Consider the following 15,605-nt stretch of genomic DNA (forward strand, 5'->3'; position numbering starts at 1 on the left):
ATACCCATAGGGATGTGTCCACGGTGCAGCGCCTGTGGCGAAGATGGTTGGCGCAGGGACATGTGGCACGTGCGAGGGGTCCAGGCGCAGCCCGAGTGACGTCAGCACGCGAGGATCGGCGCATCCGCCGCCAAGCGGTGGCAGCCCCGCACGCCACGTCAACCGCCATTCTTCAGCATGTGCAAGACACCCTGGCTGTTCCAATATCCAATATCGACCAGAACAATTTCCCGTCGATTGGTTGAAGGAGGCCTGCACTCCCGGCGTCCGCTCAGAAGACTACCATTGACTCCACAGCATAGACGTGCACGCCTGGCATGGTGCCGGGCTAGAGCGACTTGGATGAGGGAATGGCGGAACGTCGTGTTCTCCGATGAGTCACGCTTCTGTTCTGTCAGTGATAGTCACCGCAGACGAGTGTGGCGTCGGCGTGGAGAAAGGTCAAATCCGGCAGTAACTGTGGAGCGCCCTACCGCTAGACAAGGCGGCATCATGGTTTGGGGCGCTATTGCGTATGATTCCATGTCACCTCTAGTGCGTATTCAAGGCACGTTAAATGCCCACCGCTACGTGCAGCATATGCTGCGGCCGGTGGCACTCCCGTACCTTCAGGGGCTGCCCAATGCTCTGTTTCAGCAGGATAATGCCCGCCCACACACTGCTCGCATCTCCCAACAGGCTGTACGAGGTGTACAGATGCTTCCGTGGCCAGCGTACTCTCCGGATCTCTCACCAATCGAACACGTGTGGGATCTCATTGGACGCCGTTTGCAAACTCTGCCCCAGCAACGTACGGACGACCAACTGTGGCAAATGGTTGACAGAGAATGGAGAACCATCCCTCAGGACACCATCCGCACTCTTATTGACTCTGTACCTCGACGTGTTTCTGCGTGCATCGCCGCTCGCGGTGGTCCTACATCCTACTGAGTCGATGCCGTGCGCATTGTGTAACCTGCATATCGGTTTGAAATAAACATCAATTATTCATCCGTGCCGTCTCTGTTTTCCCCCCAACTTTCATCCCTTTCGAACCACTCCTCCTTGGTGTTGCATTGTCACTGTCAGTCAGTGTATTATTTTCTGTCTCTTACCCGTTTCACTCCGTCCGGGTGATTCTTATTTACTTGCTGTGCGCTTACTTTGTATATACTCTGCATTTCTATAGTATCATAATTTATATATATTGCCTAATTGCTAGACTCCCGGCTTGCGTTGATTACTCACGTGCTATACATTCTTATATGGCGCTGACCCTTTTAATATTTGCTATATTTATACTATATCTCGTCCCATTACAAGTTTAGTAGCAGTATATCAATTTCGATAGTAGTAAACCATCATAAGTTTTATGTAGTCCACCACGCTCCCTTGGTAAGTTATTCCAATCCCTATTTACCCCTCCTATAAATGAATATTTGCCCCAATTTGTCCTCTTGAATTCCAACTTTATCTTTCTTACTTTTAAAGACACCACTCAAACTTATTCGTCTACTGATGTCATTCCACGCCATCTCTCCACTGACAGCTCGGAACATACCACTTAGTCGAGCAGCTCGTCTCCTTTCTCCAAAGTCTTTCCAGCCCAAAGTTTGCAAAATTTTTGTAACGCTACTGTATTGTCGGAAATCACCTGCAGTGTAAAAGGAAATGACACTTCAAACAATATTGTAAATCATACATTTCGTATGATTTTTAAGAGGAAGTACAACTAGGAACCATCCTCTATTTAACACTACGCAGAGGGGAAAAAATGAAGGAATCCGACACTTTGAAAATGAAGGTATCGGCCAAAAGAAGACAAGGGCCACGAAGAGCGTGAAAATGAAAGACTCCCTAGTCCTCGAGTGCTCTAAAACCGTCGGGGTCGGAAAAGAAGAAGAGTTGACCAAGGGACGTCGGATAGGACAGATGAAAGTAATGAGCCTGGAATAAGTAAATGGAAGCAATGCCAGAACTCACCTAAGGCCCCCGTGGTCGCCAACCCACGCTCCCAAGTTGAGAGCCCCTGGGAACCCTTTTAGTCACTTCTTACGACAGGCAGGGGATACCGTGTGTGTTATTGTACCACCCCCATCTACAGGAGGAATACATTTCCTACTTCTCACCATATTCACTATTGCTCAAAAACATGTTCATAATTGCTAAAAATTGTGACAATGAAACTTTAAATGAATAAATAAAACTCTGCAAACAATTTCAACTTGTTTTTTCATTTCCGAACACACTGCACTTACCTACTGTACCTGGCACAGCGCAGCACCTTTCCTGCCAGAGAATCTTCAGTTTCTGACTTCATCCTCTTCATCACTCCCTTTCCAAGTCTTGATGTACATCTTGAAGCCAGCAGGTTGTGAACTTCCGGCAGCTTGCCTGTCCACACTGTCTTCTCTTGCTCATCCTGACGCAAACATTTCGTAGAACTCCTCATTTGAGCTCACGTGCAATAAGAATCCATCTGCAGGAACTTCGTTATGCCAAAGAATTCTCTTAAGAACGCCCTTTCTTCTTTATTTTGTGCTTTCCACTTTTAATTTTCATTCACAAAATTGAATTGCACCTACGGAATATGGATAAATATATATTACTTTCCCTCTCTCTTCTGAATAGTCTATGAATTCACAAGTAACCTTCGTTGGACTCCATACTGAGTTTTACAGTGCAATTCAATTTTGTGAATGGAAATTGAAAGTGGAAAGCACACATGAAAAGAATACCGGAACTGCAGTTCGCTATATTAGGGAAAGGCATCGCATTGCAGAAACTATTATGCAAGTTCAAATTATTTGTATGATATATAAAACTCTTCACTTGTTTCTTTCACTTGGTGCTCATACTGGATGGGCCCTATGGGAGCGCCTGTTGACAACCGCGGCCCCCTTAGCTGAGTCCTGGCATTGTTTCCACTTACTTGTGCCAGGCTCGTCGTATGCGACCTCCCTTGATCGACTCTTGTTCTTTTCCGACCCCCACGGTATTAGAGCACTCGAGACCTAGTGAGTCCGTTTTCACGCCCGTCGTGGCGCTTGACTTTCTTTGGCCGATTCCTTTATTTTTTGAAGTGTAGGGCCCTTTCAAAAGTTTCCCTCTGATTAGTTTTAATAGAAGATGACTGCCCCGTTGTACTTCTCAAAACAATAATCATGGCCACGACTCATGGTCGATGAATAATATTTCCCGTATCAAATCCAGAATTCCCTCTGTCGCGGTATTTGTGATTATCCTGCTTGTGGGATAATTAGCTTGAGAATTATTCAGTCAAGAGCAAACTTGATTCTGACTTGTTACGTCGATTATGGCTAGGCAAGTGGAACGCAGTGGAACTGATAATTGTGAAATAGAATTACGTAGGAGTCACCATGCCATAATCATGTTTCACATCGTACTCTTTTAATGCTAGTAAAATAATATCACAAGCGAATGTACACTGCTTATTTCTCTTTCATAGAGAATTTCCTCGCTAAGTAGAAACTAGTACAAAGGACAATACGTGTACACACATTTTAAGCCCAAAACTTACTTTTTTATATCAGGATATTACACACTTGCCTTTACTGGTAAGATGTAGTGTTTACAGTGCACTATGTCTTCTGTTATGGGCTAGAATAAATTTGTTACTTTCATTGACTTGTCTCAGTCTCATCCTTGACTTTGACAATATGAAAGTGACTGAGGTATGAGCGAAGCTAGTATGCAGCCAGTCCCTGTTATGCATGGTGCAAAAATGTCGCTCATATGGTCGGTTGGTGCATGCATTTCAGTGGGTTTGGCAGACTGATATGTAACAGCAACTTCTGCGTCAGTGAGGAAAGCAACGGGAAACTACCTCACTCCTCATTTCCCTAGTACGTCTCTTCAGTGACGCCTAGGCCAGCTGATGGCGGAGCTGTTGAGGATGAAACCAGCTTTCGGGCTGAATACCCAACATATATTAATTATACGAATTCTGCTAATCAAATGAGTACTTTATAAGATGAGCGTAATTAGTATGAGAGCTTACCTGCTCGTGATGGTCAAGTTTCAAATCCTAATGAATCATAGAGTGAGATTTAGACTCTAAAATCACGGAGTACCAGTAAGTGTATCTAGTCTGTCCCGAACCTTATGTTCGTTACGTTCAGCTACTCATATGACCTTATCTTTCTATTTCTCTCAGGCTATACCATACGCCTGGTTGTTAATCTAATATTTTTTTCTCTAACTCAACTGCAACTTATTCCCTAACTTGTCAGATGGAGACTCTGCGCCATTTCAATTTCCTAGATTGGTTCTTCCCGACCAGCTTTGTCATTATAACCTCCTTGACAGAGAAAAAATACAAATTATAACAAGAGGAAGATGGCGAGGTGTACCTGCGATATGTGTATTGTGTGGTACACAAAAGTATTATGATGAGATATTTAATTTTCTCTATCCGCACACTTGACATTGTGCGCAGAATTACATAAGAGGTACTTTATTATTCCTTTCTTATGTTGGCAAAGCTAATGTAACTTAGTGCGTTTCTGTGATCTCTTTTAGGTTGTTTCTTAATTTTCATGGCCATGTGATCTTCTTTTAATTCATTCTATTATTCTAAATATTTTATTCATGCTGAATAAGGATGAAAAGGTATTGCGAACCCGTTTCGTGTGCGTGAATGTGTGACTTGATTTTGCTGGACACGTTGTTGTGTCTGGACCTGTCCATGTCCTGCGCATCACCTTTGGGCTGAGTGACGCTGTCTTAGGTTCTATTCGTTTTCGCCTCCCTTGCTGATACGAATGTGTTTTACAGCGTATGTGAATTGTGATTCCGTTGGATTGGGCGACCCTTCGCTTGTACATGAGGGGGCTCTGTTATTTTATTTTAACCTGACTCAGCCCATGCCTGCGTGTATGATAAATTGTGCTGTTGCAAATCTACAGCAGTGTGTCCCAGTTTTATCTTTTTATTCGATACCTTGGACTGTCAGTCTAGCTACGCTCATTGTATGAATGGACTGTGTAAATTGTGGGTTTGCACTGTCTGTTGTGTCTTTTCCTGACTGACATTGTTTATTTCGTATTGCGTGGGTGCTTTATTGTGTTTTGTTCCCACGTTATGTTATATGCATTGAGTCCATTTTATTATTTGGGGATCTTTCTCCGTTATTGTTGTTTGGTTCTCAGAGATTATGTTCATTTATGTGTCGCCATGGCGACGTCTTATTACCTTTTCCTATAATCTCCTTGTTTTCCTTGGTTGACATTCTTTGGGATATGTGCCCCTTTCTCGATACTCATATTCATGGAGTCTCTCAGGAAAAATAAAACTTCCTCCTTGGCGATTATCAAGAGAGTAATGTCTTTACGATTAGAGACTGATATGTAACCTTTTCCATCTTCCTCATACAAAAGTGTTGTTAATTATTTTGAGGGCTGTTTCAAGGAGAATTAATAAGGAAAACATATTATTCTAGTTTCTGTATGCGATAAGTTGATAACAATTCTCCTGCCCATGTCCTGACAATGTCTGCAACATTACATAAAGTAGATTCAAATGAATAATGAAAGAGATGTCCATAAAAACCAAATATCGTTAAAAATATTCAAGCTGACTCACGTGAGTAGTATTTCATGCATTTGTTGCTTCCTGTAATTTATGTTTTTTCTTTATTTGTTATTTTTTCTTTTGCCTTAACCCAAAGATACCTTTAATAAACTCCTCTTTACACTATTGTGTTTCTGTCTTGGATTTTCCTTTCTTAATTTTAAGACAGGCCCTGATCCAGTTCCCGACTAGTAAATTGTCGGTTTTGACCGATCCTACGACAAATTTCTGGGTATGCTAATGTGTTGGTTTGTGTGGAAGTCTTAAATGAAAGAATGTTTGTGACCCGAGTAATTCAAGAAATGACGAAATTGAGGAAAATAAAGGTTTGGCACATTGGTCGAGCCACTCCACCGCCAACCCGGATGACCTGCGATCGAATTCCGATCTACTTAAGTAGGAATTCGACCACGAAATGTGCGTCATGGCTAGTCTTCAAAACCCTAGTTATATCTTAAAGTGACACTAAGACACGGGAAGTTGATGTTGAAAATGGATATAATTTTCAAGACAGAAAATCCATTACCAGTTCGCTCTGAAGTTGGCATCTACATTTTAGTACAATTATTTGTAATCGATAATAAATTAATACACCTAAACCGTAAAACAGGTTAGGTTTTCACAGACGTCGTCACGAGGAATATAGAAGGATTCATATTCCCGTCTTGTAGGCTCTGGTAGAATCGCTTTAGTAACACCGAAACTGCACCCGGTATTGTCATGGTATACCATTGTCAGTATTAGGGTGAAGCATTGGGTATTTTGGTGTTGTTGTTGTTGTAGTTGACGACAAGTTTCGGTTTTCAAGGTTACCTGATGAATCGGAAAAGTCTTTAGTCACTTGGACTGGCAGTGGAAAAGTGCTTTGTCTTGGAAAATACTATGTAACAGAGATTTTACCAAGAGTTTATAGCGGTCATGAGCAAAAATTCCATTACATCCTTTCAATATAATTAGAGTCTCTATGTGTGGTAGTCGTAGGATGCCATCAGTGATGTGTCCTATTGCTCGGAGCAATGATGGCATATTGGGAATGCTGGTGCCTTGTGGGAGGGGGATCAACTGAGAGAACAACGTACCGATGACACTTCTGTACTTCTGTGAGATGGCGAACACAACGGGATACAGTTTCGCTCAGGTTGAAAATGTTCTTCAGCGCGTGCCACATAGATTGATGACTAATCACAACTTCTAAGCTAAGGAAAATTCTACTAAATGTACCTTCTCATCGGAGATGGACGGCCTATCTGTGCGGAGTAAATTAACGGATACATCCCGACCCCTACGGGAACCACCAATCATGCAAAAGTTTGATATGATCATGTAAGGTAGCTTGACATAACCTTTGTGCAAGTCTTGATGATATTCCCCCGGCCACTTGCACCTGTGCAGACATGTGTTAGGGTGGTATAGAACTGCTCATACAGACTTAGCGACTTCTTCAGGCGTTCTACGCAACGACACAAGCTTCAACAGATGATCTATGTTGTGAGGTGTTGTAGCATCGTCCCGACAGTGTTGTCACAAATTTACTTACAATCCTCGTATCTCACGGTGGTGCGCTGTTCCCCGAGCAGTCTTGACTTTTCCTTTGTTTACTTTGGTCACTGGTGGTCGCTAGTTGCTTCTACCCTATTTCTGCCTCCACTTAGCTTCTTTACCATACCTGTTTTGAGTAAAATATCCAAGCTTCAGATTTCATTCCTGAAATCAAGACACACGTATACAGAATAATTTCATTCCATTTCAACTCAAATAAATTTCATATTGAACTTAGTGGAAAGTAAGAGGCTCTAAAAGTTTGTTCCCTACAGGAAAGTCTGCTGTATGAAATAATGAAATTAGCCATCACGGAACAGCATCTCCGTGTGATATACATCATTTTCCGCTCCGTTCCCTGCTGTCAGACCCGGTCATCTCGAATTCTGTACTCACAGTCTGTGCGTCTGGTTTCTGAACCTCTTACATGTTCTGCTTGTTCAGGAATTCCTCATTTGCTTTACTTTTATTGTGACCGTCCATCACCATGCCATAGGCATGTTAGTAGGTTTATTCAATCATATAAGCCGTTTTCCGCAACATTCTGCGACATATAACGTCGTAATTAGCAGTCTACGTGCCGAACCGGGATGCGAGTTGCCATATGCAGGCCCGAGGGGAGCAGTTTTCTGCGCTGTATCGAGAAAAGGATAGCGTATTACCGCGTATTACCGCGGAACCTTGAGTTCGCGCTCTCACTTCGTACCAGACAGGAGGAGAGATGACGCTACGCGTGGAAATGTAGGTTGTCAGAAAATGGGCTGAATTAAGGTGTGTTAACCCCCAAGAAATAAAAATCCTTACTGATTCAACACCGCATTAATTGGTGCCAATTCACCATAATTAACTAAAAACGAGAAGGAAAAGAACACCTTTGTCTGAGATAATCTATGGAAATGTAGAAGTCAGGTCTCATTCGAACCGACGTATTTAATACTAATTATTGATGCATATAAACTCAAGACTTTAATAGTGGATCGGTAATGACGCTTGTCATATAGTGGTACGCCGAGTAAAGATGACTGCCAAGATCTGGCAACGTGAGAAAAAAGTGGGAGGTCTTGCGAGATGAGCCATGACGCGTGAATTTCTAAAAGGACTCTTTTGAGATTGTGAATGATCCGTTGATCGTATTGATTTAAAATTAGATCACTATAAAACAGGGGTCACGAGCTAAAATTTGACTGCTTTCACGTCGCTGAAGGATTCCGTTTACCGGAGCTCAATCTCGACCAGGGGCGTGGTCTACCACCTCCCCCAACCACTCAGCCCAGATACTATAAATAAAACCCGGACCTAGATGCAATAGCCCATTGTAATTTGTTCAGCTACAGTACTTGCGTGTCAGTGTCAAGGAAAAACATATCAGCGCGGAGTAAATATCGCGAAATAAGCCGTGTGGTACGAGATAAAGTACAGTGGTGATGAATAGAAGTCTTATTTTAACATTTATTCCTTTAAGTATAGACGGCAGTCAGTGTCGGCTTATGATGCAATCATCAGAGAAAGGGCAAACGCATCAAGTTGTTTAGAAGTAGTGAGACAGCCGATTATATTCATTAATTAATAGTGGCCGATTCAAAATCATTACAGTGAGTGACGCTCAGTAAAATTAAAATAAATGGTATTCATGATAGGAAGAATGTTGTATACTCCATGGAACTCATGGTGACAATTAGACAGACTGTGTGATTAATGGGGAAATGAATAGTGATTTATACAAACTTGCCACTATTCGGGTTAGTCCATTTCTTGTTACACGTGGATCTAATCACCAGTAGATTCTGTGAAAAAACATAAACAATGTTTATAAACTAATTTTCCCATTTTACCTGTATGTTCGTGAGTGATCATCGAACCCAAGAATTGGAATTAACGAGAATCGCGCCTGAGTGCCTGCATTCATCTCTTCAAGGAACGTCTAGAGATTCCAACAACGGAAGACCACAATTCGGGACATGGATGTTGTGAGGAGGAAGAAGAACCAAGGACTATTTAAGAGTGGAGCTTTGACATGAAGGTCTAAAATTTCCAGGTGTACCCTCGAGATGGCAGCGAACCACAGGCACTATCTGATAAGTACATGTTTTAATATATTAAACCACGAGATTTGCATGCATACTTTCATTTGTAAATAAAAAATTGATAATATTAGATGTAGGGAACACTATACGCGTGTGACTGGGAAATATTATTTTATTAATTTAATTAGTATTTTCTCCTGTGATTTAAGGATAATCACTAATATTTTAGTGGGCTTATTTGCATGAATTAGTAGGTGGATCCCATAAATTCCTAGTGCGCGTGAAGCACATATTTGAGGAGAATAGCGCTTTAGCTAAATTTATAATTTCTTCCTAATGTTACTAACTGGTAACGTGTACTTGGGAATGAGCCAAGATGAAAAGAAAGAAAGAAAGAAAGAAAGAAAGAAAGAAAGAAAGAAAGAAAGTGTCTTTGCTGCCGCAGAACAGGACACTGGCCCATTACTAGAGGAAGACGGATTTACGATGTAAGGATTTGCACGGTCCAAGGGGGACTGTGTTGTCTCCAAGAGAAAAATTTGCCTGTAAGCTTTCTTTCATTCACCAATGCAATTTCAGTCACATACTAATGATACATTATGAGCAGCGTTGACAATTTTATGATTCTGCGAAGGACGTATTCCTCCCCATTTTTATGTACCAAATTAGCTCGCGATAGCAGTTTAAGATTTTTACCTCGGGAGCTGAAGAACGTGGGTTCGACCCGCGTTGGAACTATGGATTTAACCTGATACTTTATGTCTTGACTAGGCCATATCTTCAAGATGTATTGTTTGCTATATGTTTGATACTTTCTATGAAATGTATTTATGTACAGTATTTCATTATTCATTATTCCCAGGTGTTTATGGTGACGGGTTAGATACGAGCGTTGGTTGATTTACTTTGAATATAACAGGGTCAGGTAAACCCAGGGTATGTGTATGTGTTCAGTATAATATGTAATTGATTTGGTCAAATAGACCATGTGCTTGATATGTGGCGATGAAAACTCGTGCGTGGAAAAACTGTTTTAATCAATACGCATAAATTCCACGACCATGACAGTTAACTAATAATATGCTTTAATAAGCGAATGCCATCCTGACTTCTGGTCAGTCCATTCAGATATTAAATACCATCGAGTATCATTGTTTAGAAATAAATAAATTTAAGTACGTGAAATGTGTACTTAGAATCAGTGCGCGTTAATAAACTGATTTAAAGTATACCAAGCGGTAACCACAACAGTGAATAAACTGAAAAAGACGTTAAGGCGTATGTATACGAGTGATGGCTTTACAATTCACTATTTATTTTGTTTATGTGCAATAATGTGGCATTATCTGATGTATTTATCGTGTGGTTCTATCAGTTTAATAAAATGTTTAGTAAATATTCTTAACAAAAATTCTTCTAATTTAATATTATTAAATCTATTCCTTTTACATTATAGAGAACCCTACTTTCGTTATATTTAATGTGGTGCCTATTTTTCTTTTACGAACATTCCATTACCCGTATGCTTCTGAGCTTTAGCCATTGACCCAATGAAAGTAGGGAGGATAACATTTTGAGCCCCGGGAAGTGATTTCTGAAGGTTCTCATCCAGGAATTCCATTTATGTATTTGTGAAGCCGAATTATGTAATTGTTGCCCTGATATGCCCGCGATGGGTACATTATGAACAAATATTTTATTTTCAGAACGTATTGTCTGTGCTACAGTACATCACTGCTATCGTGAAAAATTCACACACATACTGCTCATTTCCATCAGATGAAATGAAAGTCTGTTTTGTGTACGTATTTGATACAAGAGAGAGAGAGAGAGAGAGAGAGAGAGGAGGCAGGGACATTTAGAAATAATTACAAAGTATTTTATTCTTGACAAACTATCTTCATTGAATGTCGGCTGTCATCTGGGGGAACTGGTTATTGTTCTCAGCAACTCGGAAAAGAGTGGGGTTACCATTCTCGTATATTCCGTAGCTAAGGTATCTTCTTTCTCCCCTTCTTCTCCTTCCTTCAACATTACCCTGTAAGATAAGCTGAATTTATCATTTCGAATGATACGGCCAAAGTGCACATGACCTCTAGCTCTTTGTTCAGACATGGGAGCACTTCTGTTAACCCATGATATTCTGAGGAGGCGCCGGCAGTATCACGTCTCAAAGGATCAAAGTATTTTGGTGGTGTTCTCTGCTAGGATCCAAATCTCGGTACCATCAAGTGAGACACAAAAAACATAGCTGTGAAGTAAGCGGAGACGGAGATTGATCTTAAAGTCCCTGTTACAGAGAAGTTTGCTCGTTCTCTTGAATGCAGTCCTTGTCTGTTCAGTCCGGGACCTAATTTCAAAAGCATTGTTCCAGCTGTGATCAAATACGCTGCCGAGACACTTAAAGCACTGGACTTCCTCCAGTGACGTGCCAGCTGTTATCAAGTTAACACTTTGAATGACATCTTTGCTTATGATCATTACTTTGGTCTTTTTCCTATTCAAACGGAGACCTACTGCAGCTAAAGTATTAATGGCACGACATTGTGGAGGTCTACCTCTGTGGGTATAGGCATGAAATAAATCGAAGGTATCCTTCGACTCTCATAAGAGGCGTCTAAAAATATTTTCTGGTGGACTTCAAACAAGGGATCAAAATTTTGCGAACAAGGGATCCACAGCAATGTCACTTCCACCAAGATTCTCACTTACAATTTTCCTGTCTGACCTCCCATAGTCAAACGTCCATACGCACAGATGGTGAAGTAACCATAGAAGGCAATAAATTACTGTACGGACAACCTTCGGGAGTTGTTGTACATCTACAATATAGCAACTTTCGTACGGGAAGTGCAAATAAAGATAATAATTCTTCACTGTCCTTGTTTTGATCTTTCTTCCGTTGTACCTGATTATCTTTTCATATTCCTCTCACCCCAGCGCCACAGTCCTTGATTAGTCTTATAACCTGTCTGTCTATTCCGCAACTCAAGGGACGTGTAAACCAGAACCATCTTACTCAGGGGAGCATAGTGACATTACTTTCGATTCTAAATGTACGAGCCATTTCTTGCCGGAGGAGAGCATCATTTAATCATCATACCAACAGTCAGATGGTTTCCAAATCATTGTGGTCGGATGCATTTCTCTTCTGAGGACGCAGAGCAAAATGCTCGCAAAATGTAAACAACACATACAGTTTATTTTTTGACACGGCAAAAACTGAAAGGAAAATGTACTTCATGGTGATGGACAAGAGAAGGCATCGGAAGGAGAAGATGAACAAGAACGAACCCAAACCCTTCCATGTGAAGGGTCTTGACAGCTTGATGGCATTCCTCGCCAAGAGAACAGGTTAGGATATCACAATGGGCTATACGACGAATGAAAGAAAAATTCTTCAGCTTATCCCAGTTATTTGTGAGTTCGCTTGAGCTACCCAGGCTTATTTTGGTTTTGGCCTCTGTTTTAAGGCGGGATGCCCTTTCTGACATCATGTAATTTTCACCCTAAGATTCCGTTGCAGGGTCGCCTCAGTCGTGCCGGTAGAAGCCACTACACTAATCACGCGTCTGGTGTCGCGCTTGTGGATCGTGGTTTACTTTGGTTCCTAGTTCCTAACGTTCCACCAGTAACTGTGCCCGGAAATTTCTGCATCCACTCTTCCTACGAATGTTTGTTGTGAATTCCTAAGAATGCCGGAAGTGGTTTACGGTTGAACGTTGAGAAAATATGACTATTTCGCTCACGGACCACAAGCCCAGAAAAATGCTTCTGTATTCATTTTCGTTGACTTTTCACTGATGTCCATGCGGAATCCATAAAACTGGTTATCATAATATCAAAATTCACTCAAAAGTGCAAGTTAAGTCTAGTGTGAACCGAGAAGTTCTTCATCATCTCAGTTAGCTTTCTTCCATGTGGATGGATGTTTTGTTGTTAAAGAGATAAATTACTGGAAGTGACTTGTTAAATTTGGTGAATTAAGTGAAGACGAGTGACAGATGAGGGTTAAATTCACAGATAAAGAGGAGAAGGCTGGCACTAACGAGCCGAGAGTTGTGAAAGAAACGAGAATAAATCTCAGAGAGCAACGAGGAGGGGGAAAGATAAAATAATCCTTGTTAGAAAAAAGGACGAGCTGAGGACAGAGCCAAGCCCAGCTGATGGGAGAGAACAGTCCGAACGACAACTCGTAATGACAAGGGAGTCCTTACAGTTAAAGACAGATCGACTAGTAGTTGACTGACAGCAGCGCTGAAGGGAGCGATAGGCGAGTAGGTTAACCGATAGTTTTTCACCGAGGTGGCCGTCTTTAGAATTTTGGCGAGTGCATGCAAGATTTTTAAAATGAAAAATGACATATTTTCATTAGAAATAATCATTCAACCACGGAAGGAATTCTGAATGCCTCAGACCAACTAATGTCCAGAAGGTATACCACAAGTGGGTTACAGCACCACCGCTGTTCGGCGGCAAGTGGTCACTGCGGAGGGAAGACACTCCTATGTGCAGCACTGGGTCAAAACATGGTATGCGACATTTCAAAGTTTTAGCTACCTTCTCCCTGACCGATTATTACATGAAAGAAGCGAAACATTATATTGTACAAGTAACATGCTGAGTCAGAGTGTGAGTTTGCATGAACGAAACTGCGTGTATGAGTGTGAGATCATGTATTTATGTACTGTACCATTATTCCTGCTATTATTATAATCTGGATTATTAATTCGGTTGAAAATTAAAAATGTAATTCACGATGTAATCTAATGAAACACGTCTCCTGTGTCTTTGTCCAAACAAGGAAATCTCTTATGTACAACAGGTAACAAAATTATATTTTTCTGATATTTAATCATCAAAAAGAAGCTAAAGCACGCTACACACTTTGGACAGAGGCTTCATTCCTTTAGACCAAAAGAGGTTAGCGAAGACTCGGAACTCATTGCAGCCGGTTGTGTTCCTGTTCTCCCTAGAATCGTTTGTGCTGTATTATATCTCTGTATCTTTCAAAACGACTAAGTTCGGACTATAATTCACTGTTATACTGTAGTTGTCACAAATGATGTGAAACTCGAAAGAAAATAAGACTATAGCCAAAAAAGTTGTATCAACAACGAAAGAAATGTACTGTATATCAAGGAATTATAGCCAGACGATTTTAGTAATTCGTTAGGAATCAATAAACATTCTTCTATAAGATTACTTGCTATGGTTAAACCGAATGCTTTCCTCGGGAAATCCGTTAGTGCTGAATTGTCACTCTCCGTTGTCTGGCTACATGAAGGTCGTATAAAGACATGTAATTTATTGCGGCGATTTCAGCACAGCTTTTGTCATCCGTGATGCCTGGCACATACACCAATGTATAGAACATTATATAAAGGTAAGTGCAAACAACTTATTATCATTTATTTAATATCTAATATATTAATGGTTACCAAACAAAACAACAGGCTTATTCATGTAACACAAGTCGTCACAACATTTTACGGGACAGAGAAATTCAGGATGCATTTCGCAGTTCTCTGTAGCAGTAGGCACTCGCAAACATCGGAAATCTCGATGGCGTTCCAACTTATCTTTCAGACATATTGCGATCACACGAATATTAGACAACTACTGAACTCCACCATGGCTACATAGTCTAGGGCAAAGAGGTCTGGGGTCTTACGTGAGCGATGATTATTGTTTGAAGAGGAAGTACAAATAAGCAACCATCCTCTATTAACATCCGAACAGTCAAAGAATGAGAATCGCGGTAAAAGAAAGGAAAGATCCATTAAGGGCATGAATGTAAAAATCTCCTCAGGTCTCACAAGTCTGATACCATGAGGGTCGGAAGAGAACCACAGTTGATCAAGTGAGGTCCGATAAGTAAGATAGCACTGCAGAGAACAGCACAAGAAATTGGAAGCAATGACAGATTCTGCAGGGATGTTAGTGTCACGAAACCGTGTTCCCCTCTTGATAGCTCCTGAAGATTGTGCTTCTTAAAACAGTCAGCACCAACCAACATGGGGAAATAATCCGTATTTAAACATGAGATCTACAAACCGTTTATCCACCCAGTTCTCTCAGGCAATCCTGGTAATCTGTTCAGCTCTGAAAGTTTCCTTGTCACTGTGTTGGATGTTACTGTGGACACTGAAAACCAAATAACACAATCCTGAAAAATTGAGAGCGCAATCATAAAAATTTTCGTGAAGTATTCCATTTCCATAACATGCAATTCACTCTTTACCCCCACAATTGATCTCTTATCAGGTCGGGCATTAGGGGAGTTTTATAGGCGAGGAGATTGTAGCAAGACATTGTGTAACACTATCAAGATAAACATCGCCATTCGGGAGCTGTGAATTGTGAACATCGACCATACGTTCTCAAACTAAGAGTTGAATATAATTACGTCCCGATTAAGAAACTTATTCGCGATTCAAAAGTAAGAATAACTTATACAATTCAGTGCTA

The sequence above is a fragment of the Anabrus simplex genome, chromosome 9 (assembly GCF_040414725.1).
Source record: "Anabrus simplex isolate iqAnaSimp1 chromosome 9, ASM4041472v1, whole genome shotgun sequence".
Taxonomy (NCBI): domain Eukaryota; kingdom Metazoa; phylum Arthropoda; class Insecta; order Orthoptera; family Tettigoniidae; genus Anabrus; species Anabrus simplex.